This window comes from Saimiri boliviensis, chromosome 5 (assembly GCF_048565385.1).
Source record: "Saimiri boliviensis isolate mSaiBol1 chromosome 5, mSaiBol1.pri, whole genome shotgun sequence".
Classification (NCBI taxonomy): Eukaryota; Metazoa; Chordata; class Mammalia; order Primates; family Cebidae; genus Saimiri; species Saimiri boliviensis.
The window spans coordinates 148058381-148074135 of record NC_133453.1 but is presented as its reverse complement, the minus strand read 5'-3'; the positions used below and the strand labels follow the sequence as shown (position 1 = coordinate 148074135).

Genomic DNA, 15755 nt, shown 5'->3' with positions numbered 1-15755 from the left:
GGCTTTGCAGTAATGTCCTCCTTTGGTTCAAGGATCCAATCCAGGATGCCACATTACATTTACTACCTGGTGTACTACATACTAGTTTCTGCATTACCACATACTTAGTGACTCAAAAGCAAACACATTACTCACAGTTTCTCTGGGCTGGGAATCCATATTAGATGATGGCCAGGGCTGGGCTCTCAAGTGAAGGTTCAGTTGGAAAAGGATCCCCTTCCAAGTTCATGTGTTTGTTGCTAGGATTCACTGGTGCATACAATCAAACCTTTTAAAAAATTAATACCAATCTATTACCAATAGTTCAAAAAAATTAAAAATGACACAAAGTGGAGAAGACAGCCCTTTCCAGTGTATGAGACAAATTTACCCTGATCTCAAATAGAAATTTAATAAGGATATTTGAACAACAGATTATAAATTGATGTGTATTATGAATATAGATATTAAAATCTTTAAAAAACATGAACAAAACAAATCAGTAACATGTAAAAAGAATTATATAGTATGACCAAGGATATTTACATCAGTACCACAAATTTGGTTGAACATACAAAAGAAATTAGTATTCATGCACTCTATTAATAAAATAAAGGACAAAATCCACATGATCATCCCAAAAATGAAGAATAAACACTTGCGTAACACAAAATCAACTTATCATAAAAATATATAGCAAGTTAGATGTAGAGAATAACTTTCTTCACCTTAAAGACAATCAAATAATTCACATATCATAACTTACTTGAACGTTGTCCACTCCTGCCACTTTTATTTATTTATTTATTTATTTATTTTTAATATTATTATTTTTTGAGACGGAGTTATCACTCTTGTTACCCAGGCTGGAGTGCAATGGCGCGATCTCGGCTCACCGCAACCTCCGCCTCCTGGGTTCAGGTAATTCTCCTGCCTCAGCCTCCTGAGTAGCTGGGATTACAGGCATGCACCACCATGCCCAGCTAATTTTCTTTTGTACTTTTAGTAGAGGCAGGGTTTCACCATGTTGACCAGGATGGTCTCGATCTCTCGACCTCGTGATCCACCCGCCTTGGCCTACCAAAGTGCTGGGATTACAGGCTTGAGCCACTGTGCCTGGCCTGCGACTTTTATTTTTAACATTTTACTAGAGGGTGTAATTAGGAAAAATAGGCTAGAAAAATAAATTTGAAGAATCTGAATTAGAAAGAAAGTCAACTATGCAAATTACATGGTCTTGGGTATGGATAATTCTAAGAGTTCTAACAAAATATAGTTAGAAATAAAAAATGAGTTCATCAAGGTTGCAGTAAACATGGTCAGTATAGAGAAATCAATTTTATTTATACACATTAGCAATTGTTAGATATGTACATTGAAAACTATAAAACTCATTGAACAAACATAATTAAATTCTAAATAAATGAAAAGACATTTTATATTCACTGACTGATAGGCTTAATATTGCCAAGATGGCACTATTTTCCAAATGGATCTACAGACTTAATGCAGTCCCCATCAAAATTCTAGATGAATTTTTTGCCAAAATTTGCATGTTGATTATAAAATTGATATGTAAATGAAAAAGATCCAGAAAAAAGAAATTAATCTTGACAAAGAACAACAAAGTCTGCATAGTAAATGCACACTTTATGATTGTAAAATAATTACAAGGCAACAGTAATAACATGTTAGTGGTACTATCTGGGTGCAGTGGTTTGTGCTTTTGGTGCAGTGGTTTGTGCTTTTAATCAGAGCTACTAAGGAGGCTGAGGCGAGAGGATTGCTTGAGGTTAAGAGTTTCAGACCAGCCTGTGCAATACCGCGAGATCCTTTTCTACAGAAATGTTTTTGGCGGGTGCAGTGGAATACGCCTGTAATCCCAACACTTTGGGAGGCTCAGGAGGCCAGATAACTTGAGGTCAGGAGTTTGATACCAGCCCAACCAACATGGTGAAACACCATCTCTACTAAAAATACAAAATTAGGCCGGGCGCGGTGGCTCAAGCCTGTAATCCCAGCACTTTGGGAGGCCGAGTCGGGTGGATCACGAGGTCGAGAGATCGAGACCATCCTGGTCAACATGGTGAAACCCCGTCTCTACTAAAAATACAAAAAACTAGCTGGGCATGGTGGCACGTGCCTGTAATCCCAGCTACGCAGGAGGCTGAGGCAGGAGAATTGCCTGAACCCGGGAGGCGGAGGTTGCGGTGAGCCTAGACGGCGCCATTGCACTCCAGCCTGGGTAACAAGAGCGAAACTCCGTCTTAAAAAAAAAAAAAAATTAGCTGGATGTGGTGGTGCATGCCTGTAATCCCAGCTACTTGGGAGGCTGAGGCATGAGAATCGCTTGAACCCAGCAGGTGGAGGTTGCAGTGAGCGGAGGTCACACCGCTGCACTCCAGCCTGGGTGACAGAGTGAAACTGTCTCAAAAACCAAAAAGTTTTTAAAAAATGAGCCAGGTGGCTGGACACGGTGGTTCACACCCATAATCCCAGCACTTTGGGAGGCTGAGGTGGGCAGGTGGATCATGAAGTGAGGAGACTGAGATCATCCTGGCCAATATGGTGAAACCCCATCTCTACCAAAACTAGCTGAGTGTGGTGGAGCATGCCTGTAATCCCAACTACTTGGGAAACTGAGGCACAAGAATCACTTGAACCCAGGAGACAAAGGCACAGTGAGCCGAGATTGTACCAATGCACTTCAACCTGGCTACAGAGCGAGACCCTGTCTCAAAAAAGAAAAAATTACCCAGGCTTCGTGACACACACTTGTAGTTCCTCATACTCAGGAAGCTGATGTGGGAGGATCTCTTGAGTCCAGGAGTTGGAGGCTGCAGTGAGGCATGATCATGCCACTGTACTCTTTCCTGGGTGAGACAGTAAGACCTTCTTGCAAAACAAATAGAAAAAAGGAAAAGAAAAAAATGAGGTTTGTGGCACTAGTATAAAGATAGACATATACATCAATACAATAAAATTGAGTGTCCAAAAATTAACACCTTCATGAGCAACTGATTTTCAAGTTTGCCAAGTCATTTCAATGAGACAAAAGTAAGTATTTTTTAACAAATGTTGCTGGGACAAGTAAATATATATATGCAAATTGGACTCCGCTCTCATACCATATACATGATTGACCCAAATTAATTATATATCTTAATGTAAGTTCTAGATGGGCCCGAACCATAGAAGATAACATAGAAACCTATTTTCATGACATTAGATTATTAAACAATGTTTTCTAACGTGTGACACATAATGTATAAGTGACACAATAAAAAATAGATAAATTGGTCTTCATCAGAATTAAAATCTTCTGAGATTCAAAGTATATCATCAAAAACAGAAAAACAGCAATGTTCTAAAGATCTAAGCCCTTTCTTTATTGAGGGTACAACTTGGAATATTGGTGCAGGTGCAAGGCATTGAGGCTTTTAATCCTGTCTTCATTACAAAAAAGCACAGAAGTTAATGGAATGGGCACCAGAGGAGAAATTCTTGTGTTAAAGGAACACTCCTAATAACAAGACAGTGTGGTATTCGTATAGAGATAGTGAGATGAACAAATGAAAAGAGAGCTGAAAACTGATACACACACACACACACACACATATACACACACGTGCACATGCATGCACACATACATATATGCAAATAATTCATTATAAAATATTCTTGGAGGATTTTCAAGAACTATTTCAGGATATTGAGTATCCATAAGAGGAAAAGATACCTATAAATACACATTACACACAAAAACAGTTCTACATGGATCACAAACGTAAGTATAAAATATTCAAGGCGAAATTTAAAACCTTAGGGAAATGATGTCATGACCATGAGGTAGGGTAAGAATTCCTAAACTACACCAAGAAAGTATTTGTCCTATAAGATAAAGGTATTGTAGCATAGTTGATGTGTGTGAAGACTCTGGAGACACACTGAATCAAGATGAAGGTTATTCTATTCCTTTTCTGTCAGGCTTTAGCTCAGATTCAGAACTAAACCATGGAAGAGGTAATAGTGCCCACTGCTTAAGTTGTGAGGATTGAATGAACTAATAATACATAAAGTATTTAGACTAATAGTAGGTCTTTAACAAACACTGTCAGTATTTACTAATACAGCTTTCTCTAAGTAATGCAAGCAGTATTATTTGAAGCAACTGAAAAATGCCTCTTATTTTACGTCACTACGAAAGCAAATCTATTGAAAAACGATAACTTCCTATCACTTATTTTTATTTCATATTAAAATAATTGAAAACATTGAATTAAAAACATACTGAAAATTATTACAAATGTACAAACGTTGATATTTGTTTTATATTAGTCCTATGATTAATGTAGATACTTGTTTTATATTACACATATGATTATATGAGATGGGAAATATAAGCAAAACCCATTAACTTGAGTACCCTAAAATTTTTCTCAGTCAGACCAAACTCTTCTGAATCACTTCTCAATACATCTTAACCAGCATTTTTCTTAACGTTATCAACATCTCTGCTAATCAGAAGCTTTGTTGATGTGCATTTCTTAAAGAGTATCCTGTGCTACTCATGTCCGATTATTTTTCCAGCCTGCTCATGGCGCCTTTGCAAGTTTTCAGGCAGGCAGGATCACTAGAATGTGACTATGGAAGGTTTTTACACTAAGTTCACGTGTGTGCCAAGAAGGGCAATCACAATTTGACCGCTGTCTGGACAGCAGTGCTTTTGGAGTATCAATTCTTTATGCATTCTATTTGAAAGATGTGAAAATGTGGGCTCACACCTGTAATCCCAGCACTTTGGGAGGCCAAAGTGGGCAGATCACTTGAGGTTAGGCATTAGAGAGCAACCTGGCCAATATGGCGAAACCGCATCTCTACCAAAAATGTAGAAATAAGCTGTATGTGACGGCAGAGGCATGTAAAAAAAGAAAACACAGTTGAAAAATAGACATATGTATACATAATCAAATATTTTATAAGTCAGTGAAAGGGAATAGATGAATTTTTATAAAAATGTCTTAGAAAATAGAATATCCCTTTTTTTTTTTTTTTTTTTTTTTTTTTTTTTGACACAGAGTTTCACTCTTGTTACCCAGGCTGGAGTGCAATGGCCCGATCTCGGCTCACCGCAACCTCCGCCTCCTGGGTTCAGGCAATTCTCCTGCCTCAGCCTCCTGAGTAGCTGGGATTACAGGCACGCACCTCCACGCACAACTAATTTTTTTTATTTTTCCAGTAGAGACAGGGTTTCACTATATTGACCATGATGGTCTCAATCTCTTGACCTCGTGATCCACCCAGCTCGGCCTCCCAAAGTGCTGGAATTACAGGCGTGAGCCACCGCGCCTGGCAGAATATCCTTTTAGGGAAATTAAAACCTGACATTTGGCCTCACGTTACACATGAAGTTAATTCCAGATGGATCATAGGCCAAAATATAAAAATATTTAATGCAGTCTATAGAAAACAATTTAGGAAAATATCTTCAGGACCATAAAGCAGGGTAAGAGTCCTGCAACTAACCCTAGAAAGTATTTAACATGCATGAGAATACACATTGGAACATAGCAAATACGAGCTAGGCCTGTGGACAAAGACTGAGTCAAGCTCAGATTCCTCTACATCTGCCCTTCAGAGTGTTTGGATCAAATGCAGTGTTGGACTATGGGAATGGTAATAGCGCCTACTTCTTGAATGTTGGCCGGATTGTATGAACTAGTAACATTTTTAGCACATCGTGTAAGTTAACGAGTATGACAGCTTTTTCTAATTGTGAGATGTATTCCTGAATCAACTCAAAGATAAGATTGTTCAGAGCGGGTGAAAAAGCAAGGCACAACTGTATGTTGTCATAATAAATCCACTTTAAATATTATCATACATATGATTTTAAAGGAAATGAATGCAATAAAATATATCCTGCTAACACTAATTATAAAAATAGCTGGGATAACAATATTAATATCAGACACAGTAGATTCTGAATCAAGGAAGGTTATCAGGGATAATAAGCTGCTGCCCAGTCGATGGTGGGAGTGGTTTAGAGGGGAAGGCCATGCTCACTGTGTTAACTGAGCTTATCGTGAGGCAAGCAGGGATGTTTCTACAGGTTCTTTCCATCAGGGACAGTTGAAGGTAGACTACAAAGTCCCTTTCGGGGGAATTCTTTGCTCCAGAAATCAAGAAAGAAAAGGAAGAGGCATGGCAGTGAGTGAAATTCCCTAAGAATAAGGTAAGAAAATACAGGAAGTGATATTGAGGGTATTGCCCAATATCTGAAAAAGAGGCTGACCCAAGTAATTTAGGAAATAAGGAGAGATTCTAGCCTAAAGAGCAAGTGATTTGTATGAGCGTCTTACTCATTTGGTGTAGTCATTATCCGCTACCAATTCTGAAACTACTATGCAAGTATTTTGGAACTCAATGATTACACAAAGAAGACAAACTGTCTCACTATGAAATTAAGAATGAGAGCACACGCTACCCAAATCTTTGTTTCTCATACCATTCACCAAAACAAGCAACTAAGATTCCATGAAAAATGCTTAATACGTGGATTGGGCAAAAAACCGACACAATAAGCCTGGAACACCTTAAAATTCTAGCAAGTAAAATAATGTTAAAGAACAATAAAACCAGAGAAACAAACAAAATCAAACAGCATGATGTAATTTCAAATTTTACAGGAGCCAAGGGAAAGACCTTCCAATGACCAATACTGAAACCATGAGCAACAAAATATATAAATTACTATAGCATACAATAAATTATAGAATTTTATATAATATCCTATATGATTCAAATGATTAAATAGATATGTAATGCATTATGGAGAACAAAAAAATTGCCCGTGGAAAATAAACATGCCTACTAGTACTGCCATAAAAAGTTGAAGTATAATTTCCACTTGTTAAGTATGTTTTATATTTAGTGACTTTAAAAAAAAAAGCGCAACATGTTAAAGGGAAAAAAGATTATTGTTATTATTATTTGAGAAGCAACCTTGCTCTGTCGCCCAGGCTCAAGTGCAGTGGCATGATCTAGGCTCACTGCAACCTCTGCCTTCCAGGTTCAAACAATTCTCTGCCTCAGCCTCCCAAGTAGCTGGGATTACAGGTGCCTGTCACCACGCCCTGCCAATTTTTGTGTTTTTAGTAGAGATGGGATTTCACCATCTTGGCCAGGCTGGTCTTGAACTCCTGACCTTGTGATCTATCCACCTTGGCCTTCCAAAGTGCTGGGGTTACATGTGTGAGCCACCATACCTGACCAAAAAATAGATTAATTGTATATTGGGAAAAAGACCTAAACTACCTCACACAGGTGATCAACCTAAAGTCACTAATTTCAAAGCATGTCAATAGTACTTTCCCTTGGTGTGGATCTTACCATCTGTGGTCTTCCTTACCTAAACCTACATCAGTCTTATCATGAGAAAAACATAAATAATGAATCCCAAATGTGGATAAATATCACGAAAACAAAAAGTCCTGAGAAACTGGAATAGTTAAAAGGAGCACAAAAAGGCATGATACCTAAATGTGATATAGTATCCTTGATACGATTCTGGAACAGAAAATGGATACTCAATTAAATGTTAAATCAGTGAACAATTAATGTACAGTTGTTAGTGAATGAAACTGCATAATATTGGTGTGATAATTGTGAAAAATATCCCACACTAATGCAAGAAGTGAACAAGAAGGAAAATCGTGTGTTGGATATACGTGAGTATGTGTATATATAAACTCTCTGTACTGACTTCCAAGTGTTCTATAAACTTAAAATTATTCTAGAATGGAACTTCTCAGAAGATGAGAGCTGTTATTCATACTGTTGATAAATCAATATGCCATGTAATACCTCCCCCGTTCCATTCTCTCCTTTACCCTGGTGAATGTTACTAAGATGTTGAATTCCCTTTTTCATCATGACGACATTCTTATCATTTTCTAAATGTGTATTGCTAAATAACATATTGTTTAGGGTTTTTTTTCTTCAAAGTTAAATATGCATATATATCAATGAATAATGTCAGTCAAATTATGAAAAATAGAACAAATCCATATTGTGATACATTCTGCAAAATACCCAACAAGTTCTTTTCACAAGGGTCGAGGTCAGCAAAATAAGTAAAAACTGAGAAAATGATGCAGATTGGACAGAATCTGATACGGCAGTCAGGTCCTAAGATGCGTCCCAACAATCCCCATCTCTAGATATGCAAAACCCTATTCTAATACCCTCCCCCTGAGGACTAAATACGCCATACCACATGCATAAATAAATTTACAAAGGGGCAAAGTGTATAGAATAATGGTTTATAAGACAGATTTTTATCAAACAATGTAGGACAATGATACCTGAGACACAGAGACAGCAACATGAACCCCACTTTTGCCTGAAGACAGTGCTTTCGAAGAATTTCCAGGCTGTGGTGTGGCATGGACTTTGGAAGACACTCTGAGTTGAGAAGATGGAACTGAGAGATGAGAACAGATGGGCTAAATTTTTAAAGCCATTCTCCACATCCAGTGGTAAGAATGGGAGACAACATCTATGCCAGTATCCATACAGGCAGAACTGCTGTTACCAACATTACTCACTGAAACATAAATCACAAAAATACAGGAGCAATTCAGAAACAAAGGTGAAGCACAGAGAAAAGTCATTTGAATGAATATTTCATATTGCATGGAGACTGAGGCCTTTAAATCTTGCACCAAAACCAAGGCTATGAAATAAGCATCAGAGGTGAAGCAAATAATGTGTATAAGGTGAATAAACAATCCGTGTTGACACAAAACTACCTTTCCTATATTATTTTCATACATGTGGCTGATAAACTCACTATATTATAAAATAATGAAAGTAGAGCTTTCAATATAAAAGAGCAGAACAAAATTATCTTTAAAGTAAGAATTAAACAAAAATATTTTACCTCTATTTGTTTCCCTGTAAAACCTCCAGTTTCCTTTAAATTTGGAAAAAAGTTTGTCTTTGTTCTTCACTATACTAATTCCACTGTTCGGTTTGCATGGAGTATAGAGTTGGTCTTCATATGCAGTGAAATGAAGTTAAATGGTGTCAAGCCGCAATATAATAGATGAAGAGTTGTTACTGTTGTTACCAAAATCTGTCATTGAAATTCTTTGTGTACAGCACTGAAGCCCAGAGACCCTGACTGCAGCCCTAACAGGCAAATCAAATGCCCATCTACTGATTTAGAGTACTTGTAATTGGTTGCTCACATCGCATAAATCTTTAACAAATGTCCCTCATGTCCCCCCAAAATTTTAGATTCTAGTAATTGTTACCTTACTTGTACAGTAGACACATGTTATTGAGTCTCAGCAACTTATTCTGTATGAATGCTTCATTCACAAGAGGATGCGCTGTTCTCAGCATGGTCATGTTGGCATTAAGGCACTCCTCACTGCAAGCTCTGAATAAATTCTAGTCTGTTTGTTTGAGTCCTGCTAAATGATTATCTGGAAATGAGGCTTTCTGAGATATTTGAGGCATGAACACCTATCTTTCAAAAACTGGTTACTGATGTTAAACTGGTGACTGAAAAATCTGAAATATGATGAGGAAGATGAAAGAGAATGAGAGTCCCTGGGAACTTGAAGGAATCTTCCTGAAGCAGAAGGATTATACCTGTGTTCAAGTTGGTATAAAGATATGGAAAGATGCTGCTGGGCACGGCGGCCCATACCTGTAATCCTGCACTGTGGGAGACCAAGGCAGGTGGATCATGACGTGAGGAACTCAAGACCAGCTTGGCAAAGACGGTGAAACCCTGTCCCTATTAAAAATACAAAAATCAGCTGGCCATGGTGGTAGGCTCCTATAATCCCAGCTACTTGTGAGGCTGAGGCAGAGAACTGCTTAAACCTGGGAGGCAGAGGTTACAGTGAGCCAAGATCGCGCCACTGCACTCCAGCCTGGGCAACAGAGTGAGGCTTCATCTAAAAAAAAAAAAAAAAAAAGGCCGGGCGTGGTGGCTCACGCCTGTAATCCCAGCACTTTGGGAGGCCGAGGCAGGTGGATCACGAGGTAAAGAGATCGAGACCATTCTGGTCAACATGGTGAAACCCTGTCTCTACAAAAAATACAAAAAAAAAATTAGCTGGCCATGGTGGCACATGCCTGTAGTCCCAGCTACTTGGGAGGCTGAGGCAGTAGAATTGCTTGAACCCAGGAGGTGGAGGTTGCAGTGAGCTGAGATTGTGTCACTGCACTCCAGCCTGGGTAACAAGAGCGAAACTCCGTCTCAAAAAAAAAAAAAAAAAGAGAGAAAAGAAAGATGCTTTGCTTTGCTATTCTCTCTTTACATGCCCTTTCATCTTCTGAGCCAAAGGTATTCTGTTCATGTTTTAGAATTTTTTTGTATCAAAGTGATACTTTTGGCCAGGTGTGGTGACTCATGCCTGTAATCCCAGCACTTTGGGAGGCTGTGACGGGCAGATTATGAGGTCAGGAGACCAAAACCATCCTGGTCAACAGGGTGAAACCCCGTTTCTATAAAAATACACACAAAAAATTGTCTGGGCGTGGTGGTGCGCACCTGTAGTCCCAGCTACTCGGGAAGCTGAGGCAGGAGAATCGCTTGAACCCAGGAGGTGATGGTTGCGGTGACCCGAGCACCACTGTACTCCAGCCTGGGCAACAAGAGCGAAACTCCATCTAAAAAAAAAAAAGTGATACTTTTTTTAAGAATATTTTTCCATGAAATAGTTTCAAGTACACAAATAGATGCACACACAGTACAAAGAGTTCTGTATATCCTTGAGTTACCAGCAGCGTAACATTTTATATAACGATGAATCTAGTAAAATATGGGAAAAAAATCTATGCTTCAATAGTTTTGTACCAATTATTTCTATCAATATAAATATAAAAAGTCTATGCTTCAATAGTTTGCTACCATTTATTTATAAAATTATTTTTTATATATTTATAAAATTATTTTAAATAAATAATTTGTACAAAACTATTTATTGAAGCATAGACTTCTTCCATATTTGACTAGGCTTTGCAGTAATGTCATTTTTCTGTAGAGGATAATACTGCATTTACTGTCAGGTATATTATTTATTGTTGTGTAATAAATTATCACACACTAAGTGGCTCTAAACCACACACACATTACTCACAGTATCTCTGAATCATGAATCCAGATAGAGATGATGGCCAAGGATGAGATCTCAAGTGGAGGTTCAGCTGGGGAAGGATCCTCTTCCAACCTCATATGATTGTTGGTAGGGGTCAATGCCCTGTTTTAGTTGAGATGACTTCATTGGTGAATTATTCCCAACCTTTAAATAATTAATACCAAGCGATCACAAATTCTTCATACAACTTAAACAACTACAAAATAAGTGGAGCGATCACTTCTTAATGTATACTCAATCAGTTTATATTAATACTACAACTAAAGCAAGTCACTTCAAGGAAAAAAAAAAAAAGACCAATATGTCTTGTAAATGTAAAAGCAAACATCCTCAAGAAAATGCTAGCAAAGCAAATTAGCAAATGTAAAAAGAATTATACACCATCACCAAACGTATTTGTCTCAGGAATGCAAATTTGGTTCAACATATAAAATAATTAGTGTCATGCCCTATATTAATAAACTCAAAAATGAAAGGCACATGATCATCTAAAATATGCAGAAAAAGCACTTGACAAGTCAAAAATCTATTCATGACAACAATACAGAGCAAATATGCCAATAAGGAAACTTTCTTTAAAGTACATCCATGTCATCATATGTTATATACTCACATGTCATCATAATTTATCTAAAAGTCTCAATACTTTCTCCAAGGCTATAAACAAGACAAGGATGTTCACTCTTCACACTTGCTTTCAACATTGTAGTGGAGGATGTAGATAGGTTAATTAGCCTAGAAAAGTAAACACAAATTTAATATTACTAAGTGTCAATATTTTCCAAATTGACATATAGATATATTATCCTCCCTATTAAAATGTGAGATAACATTTTTTTTCTAACTGGCAAGCTGATTTTAAAATTCAGGTGTAATGCAATACAATGTAATGCAAAGCAGCCAAAAGAAATTTCAAACGAAAAGCAGAGTTCACAATATAGATTCATATATCGTAATTTCAATAGGATATATGAATATCCGATTTGACTACAAAGCAGTCAAAATAAAGATCTGTGGTACTAGTATAAACACAGACATACAGATTGATATGGTTTTGCTCTGTGTCCCCACCCAAATCTCATCTCAAACTGTAATACCTTTGTGTCAGGGGAGGGACTTGATGGGAGGTAACTGAATCATGGGAGTGAACTTCCCCCTTGCTGTTCTCATGACAGTGAGTTCTCACAAGATCTGATGGTTTAAAGTGTGTGGCAGTTCCTCACTACCTTTTTCTCTTCTGCCACCATGTAAGATGTGCTTTGCTTCCCCTTCATCTTCTGCCATGATTTTAAGTTTCCTGAGGCCTGCCCAAATATGTGGAACTGTGAGTCAAACAAATCTTTTTTTAAATTACCCAGTCTCAGGTAGTTATTGATAGCAGAGTGAAAACAAATTAATACACAAATCAAAGGAATATAATGGAACTGAATGTCCAAAAATTAACCTTTACCTTTATAATCAAAAATTTTACAAGGTTGCCAGGTCAATTCAACATGGAAAATATTTTCACACCAAATGTTGTTAGGGCAATTGAATATCCACAAGCAAGTTGAACTTCTCTCTCATAACATACACATAATTGGCTCAACATGATCATGTACCCAAATACAACAGCTAAAGAGACCAAATCTAGAATATAGAAATACAGAAATACATGTTTGTGTTCTTAGGTTAAACAATAGAATATAGAAATATAGAATATAGAAATACAGAATATGTATAGAATATAGAAATACATATTTGTGTTCTTAGGTTAAACCATAATTTCTCTTATTTCTACAATATTACAGCTAAAGTAGAAGAAAATATTCACAATCATATAGCATAAAACGGTCTATTATTCACAAAATACACACAAAAAATTTACAACTCAAAGATAAAAAGGCAAATATCACAATCAACTTGGTAAATTATTTGAATAGACATTTCCCCAAAGATGCTACAGTCAGGTCCACTAAGCACAGGATGCGAGGCCTAAAGTCTTGTCATAAGGAAATGAAAATCTAAACAACCATGAGATACATTTTACAAATCTAAAGGGTGGACATACTGCAGGAAAAAAAGCAAATTAAAAAAGGTAAAATACTGTGTATGATTATAGTTATGTGACACCCTGGAAAGTGAAAAAATATAGAGACAAATATTTGGTATTTACTGGGGGCTCAGAAGAGAGGCAGTTCAAACTGGTGAGGTACTGCAGATTTCCTCTAGGAAGTGAAATCATACTGGTATCATACTGTAATGATAGACACATAATTATATCTTACAAATGTTAAATAACTTGATAATATAAATAAGCAAATTAGAAACCTTATACAGTAGGTAGGAGACAGCATGGGACAACGGACGTAATAAAACTGTACACTTCAGTGAAATAACCTCACAGAAGGGAGTGGGGAAATAGCAACTGACCCAAGTAACTTATCAAATAAGTGGATATTCTGAATCTAAAGAGTGAAGATTCATCCATAAGTACTTTAGTTGGTAGAGTTCTTTCTCAGGGCAGTGTCCATTTCCAATTCTGAAACCACTATACATGTCTTTTGGATTCAGTGATTAAGTAACAGAACCATCTTTGTCACTGGAAAAGTGGCAGGCTACATACAAATAAGTGGTAACAGGTGCACTGATTCGTATAGTACTGGATTAGATCCAATGCTGGAGCTGCAGCATTATTAGGAATTCATGTTTAATAAAGATATGTACAGATACATGATAAATATTTATACATATATGTGTATCTGTGTGTATATACACACAAACACATACACACATATATGAATATGTATATCCCCATACATGGGGAGCAGGAGTGTGGACTTTACTCTGTCAGCAGACAAGTTCAGGACTCAGTAGAGATGCCCCAGGAGCACTGAATACACCCAGGTCCAAGATCTCCATTTCTAATTAAATTTTCCAATAGAAATAACTAGGACTCTGAAAAAAACGGCTAATACTAGGCTTGCAAGGGAATTAACACAACTAGGCTGAGTACCTAGTAGTTCCGAAGACAATAAAATGCAAACAACTAACCAAACACATAACAATATCAAAATTTAACGATGGTGGTGTTTCAAAATGACAGAGGATCCAAAGAAAAGACCTTCCCATAGCCAACAGTGGAAAAATTTGAACAATCAAATAAATGAAGTAGTAGATGTAAAGAGTAAAATAAATATTCATGCTTGTGCACGGACATAAAAATGACTGCACAAAATAACTATAATTGGAGAAGAACAGGCACATGTTCAGGGTGACAGTTCCAAAAACTTTGGTAGACACTCTACTCATAAAGTGGAGCATGTTTTGTTTTTCCCCCACAAGATGGCAGATTGGAGGCTTTGTGAGTGTGCCCCACATGCTTGGAAAGAGCAAAATAGTATGTGGAGATTTACACTGTGAATGTTTACCCAACACAGGAACTCAACAGAAAAACTGAAAGGAGAGACAAGCTGCAATTTGCCCCAAGTATTAGATGAGGAATGGAGTCTTCAGAATGTGAAAGGGAGAAACTATCTTCACTCTACCCAACACTGGAGCTGACTCAGACAGGAGGGGAGCATGAAAGGAGTGGTACCTGGATGTGCTGTGTGTGCATTCCCAGACCCCAACAGGGAAACAAGGAAGATATTCTAAATCCTAATTCATAGGCGACCTTGCAGAAATCAGCCAGGCAATCTAGGCAGTGGTCACATGTTGGGAGAAGCTCCCAACTGAGAAATGCAATTTAATATTGAGTGGAGTATGAGTCCTCCGGTTCCAAAACCAAAGGACAAGCAGGAAGCATTCTCTTGCCAGGACCATAGGAGCTGGTTACTCCTGCTCCACATGCCAAATCAAGAGGGGTGTGGCCTGAGAGCCACTATTTCATTTTCAGTCTCCACTTAAAAGTCTTGTGACCTGGAGTGGGTTTGTGTTCTGAACATGGATTGTCTGGGACCTGGCTGACTATTGTGGCTTTTCATCAGGAGAAATCTGCATGGATGAAACCTGCTGTGTAAAGGCCATGGGGAGCAGGGCCAGTCTATCTGCCATCTATTGCCTGGCCCTGTCTCCCCATGGGGACTCTTTGGAAGCACAGGAGGTCTTGCTTCTCACGGGAACTATCCCAGTGGCCAGAGAACTGTCCACCAACCCCTATTGAAACTGCTGCTTGTGCCCGCACATGGGGAGCAGATGTATGGACTTTCCTGACCTAGCTTTGCCCGTCTACCTGCCCTGGTAGCAAAACAGGAACAGGGACCTTTAGGTGATAGGTCTCTGCCCATCACCTGATTGCTTGCTCTGGGTAACAACGGCTCAGCATAAATCCCAGTACCGTGACTGCAGCTGGCTCTCTCCTGCAAGTGCCATCTCCTAGCTGGAGATCGACCAACACAATTACAGCCATTACAAAATCTGTTGGCACAGTAGCACAGTGCTGGAGAAGGAGAAAACTTTTCATGACCTCAGCTAGTACCATTGCTCAGACAACCCTTGCTATAAGGGGACCTTGTACCTGCTCATGTACTCAGTAGATTACTACGACAGCTGACAGTTGAGAATCTTACAGTGTCTACACCAGTCCTCTGCCAACCCCATCAGAGCTGGTGCTTG

At 38.1% G+C, this 15755-nt stretch overlaps 1 long non-coding RNA gene across 50 annotated transcripts in view; it reads right to left on the bottom strand.

Annotated features, from left to right (window-relative positions):
- LOC141584675 (uncharacterized) overlaps nucleotides 1-15755 on the bottom strand; it is a 287268-nt gene that overhangs the window by 10293 nt on the left and 261220 nt on the right. For 45 of the 50 annotated variants that reach the window (XR_012517882.1, XR_012517868.1, XR_012517889.1 and 42 more), the window contains 5 exons: nucleotides 13315-13395; nucleotides 12610-12788; nucleotides 11773-11894; nucleotides 11142-11303; nucleotides 5892-8587 (listed from right to left, as the gene is read on the bottom strand). This is a non-coding gene — a long non-coding RNA (uncharacterized LOC141584675). Of the gene's footprint in view, nucleotides 1-135; nucleotides 269-2754; nucleotides 2875-5891; nucleotides 8588-11141; nucleotides 11304-11772; nucleotides 11895-12609; nucleotides 12789-13314; nucleotides 13396-15755 lie in introns of those variants that run through there. The other 5 variants (XR_012517873.1, XR_012517893.1, XR_012517915.1 and 2 more) reach the window with 5 other exon arrangements.